The 2488-nt window shown below is 46.9% G+C and overlaps 1 pseudogene; it reads left to right on the forward strand.

Moving 5' to 3' along the window:
* The first annotated feature begins 583 nt into the window (after window positions 1-583).
* LOC126071445 (skin-specific protein 32-like) lies at window positions 584-1216 on the forward strand (annotated as a pseudogene).
* The last annotated feature ends 1272 nt before the right edge of the window (window positions 1217-2488 follow it).

Here is a 2488-nt window from a genome sequence, read left to right on the forward strand (position 1 = left end):
AAACATTCAAATTTTGACCTTGTCCTTTGATCCTTGTCAGGCTCAGGTTGAAACTGGTGTTGGCTCACAATTCTATTGACATAAATTTGCCTTCACTGGGTACTCTGTGGCTGGGCAGAAGGAAGGAGGAATACTGTCATTGAGTGTATCTGTGGCAAGGGGAAATCAGCTAGGGAACAACAATTTCCCATGGATAATTCCTAACAGAGATTTGGGAGTTTTTTTTTTTTTTTTTTTTTTTAAGAAGAAGAGAGGAGGCTCAGAGAATTGGGCAGAAACATAGACATCACTGTTTGAAACCCTTCATTTTCCATTGTGGAAACTGAGGTCCAGGGATGAGAGGAGACTTGTCCAACGTCACACAGCCAGGTAAAGACACAGAGCCAAGCCTAGAATCTCTGACTCTGAGTCCGTCCTAAGTGGCAGGTGTACAGCCTCTGGGTTCCTGTTGCCTTCTCAAAAAGGCCACTGCTTACAGACCACACTTTACCCAAAGGGAATGCTACAGGTTTCTCTGGAAACTTTCCTAGTTTCAGCCTTCTGATGAAACCTTTCTTTCCAGATTTTACAAAACCTCAGAAAGATGTGCGACCAACAGGAGCAGCAACATTTTCCTCCCTCCTGTGTGAAAGGTTTGAAAGTGGGGTCAGTGCAAAGCACAAAATGCACGTCTATGAAATGTGCAGCTCCATGCAAAACTAAAACTGTTAGTGTGGTGTGTCCTGATCCGTGCCAGACTCAGACCTATGTGGAATGCTCTGTTCCATGCCAGACGACATGAGTGAAATGCCCAACTCCATGCCAGACTCAGACCTACGTAAAATGCCCTGCTCCATGCCAGACAACATATGTGAAATGCCCACCTCCATGCCAGACTCAAACCTATGTGAAATGCCCAGCTCCATGCCAGACGACCTATGTGAATTGCCCAGTTCCGTTCCAGACGACATATGTGAAATGCCCAGTTCCGTGCCAGACGACCTATGTGAAATGTCCAACTCCCTGCCAGACCCAGACATATTATGTCCAGTGCTCTTCTCCTTGCCAGACCTACTACGTGCAGGCTCCTGCAAGCAGCACAGTGCAGAGCTCAGGATCCCAGGGCTGTAACCCTGACCCATGCTCTGACTGTGGGTGCTGCTGTTTGGGAATTATCCCCATGAGTTCCCGAGGACCTGCATGCTGTGACCTTGAGGACGATGACTGCTGCTGTTAAACACAGAAAACTAGTCCCACTCCAGAATTCTCTGCCTACTGGTCAACCCTGCTGGGCCCATATATCTGTTCTGGAACATTTACCAACTGCTGACTCTCCCCCCGTCATGCCTAATAACATGGAATCTCATTCCTTGCTTCCCCTCTGTGCTTTCTTTGCTTCTGTCTTTATCAAGGCAGCCTGCCAGAGTTAGCACAATCTCAAACTATGGCAAGAATAAAACTCTGAATGCAATTCACAGGGACACCTGGTCTGTTTCTTTGATCCATGCTTATGCTTCTCTACCAGAAATTGCCTCCCTCTCTTAGTCTTGCTTCTCAACAAGGAGAAAGGTCTGCATGGATATGAGCAAGCAGACAGAGCTGGTGAAATCCCAGCCTAGGATCCCCATGTCTTCTAGAATGCTGTGAATTAACTTCCCTATGTACTTAGCAGTATCTGAGGCCAGAGATTTGGGGCTTGAGGGCTGCCCCTTTCCTACCCTCTGATCAGCCTAAGGTGATGGTTTGTCCATAAAGAGGCTCTTTTGGTAGCAAAATTGCTGTGTGTAAACTCGGAGTTCATCTTCCTGGGTGTTAAAGGGACTGTGAAATCAGCTCTGCTCAGGAGCATCAACAGATGATGCCCTTGCTGTTGTATGAGGGGGTGGAACCCATGTTCGACTTTAGAGAGTAGGGGTTTTACCATCTGATGAGCTTGCCCTGTTGAGGCCATAGGATAGAGGCCTGAGAGAAGAGGCTAAATCTCTTCTGAAGTGGGGAGATATTCCTCATGTTGGCCTTAGAGAGACAGCAAGAGTAGTAAGTGAGCGGTCTCCAAGTGGAAGACCAATCTGGTGGGAAAAACATCTGATCCCAAGGCCAGTCGCCTTTCCTCTCCACTGCATTGATACTCTGGAGGGTTCAGCGTGGATTTCTATAACTAGACAGTGTAAATGCATTCATTAACAGATAGGAAGAGGGAAAACTACTGCTCAAAGTAACCCCACAAGTTTTGGTGCATAGGAGACACCCAATATGCTTGGTGAATGAATGCATGTGCAATATTAGGAGTACTGTATTAGTTTCTAAGAAATTTGTGTTGACTTATCCTGGGACATCAGCAGAGAGTCATCTGGACTACTACAACGTCTTTGAACATCTACAGTGCCCATGTCTCCATAAATCATACTCCATCCAAGCTCCATAAATTCGCAGCCCAGCAGCTGGACACCGACCACTGGGGCAGCCATGCCCAGGACCACCTTTTCTTCTTCTACCACTAAGTGGCAAT

Source organism: Elephas maximus, chromosome 3 (assembly GCF_024166365.1).
Source record: "Elephas maximus indicus isolate mEleMax1 chromosome 3, mEleMax1 primary haplotype, whole genome shotgun sequence".
In the NCBI taxonomy this organism is placed as follows: domain Eukaryota; kingdom Metazoa; phylum Chordata; class Mammalia; order Proboscidea; family Elephantidae; genus Elephas; species Elephas maximus.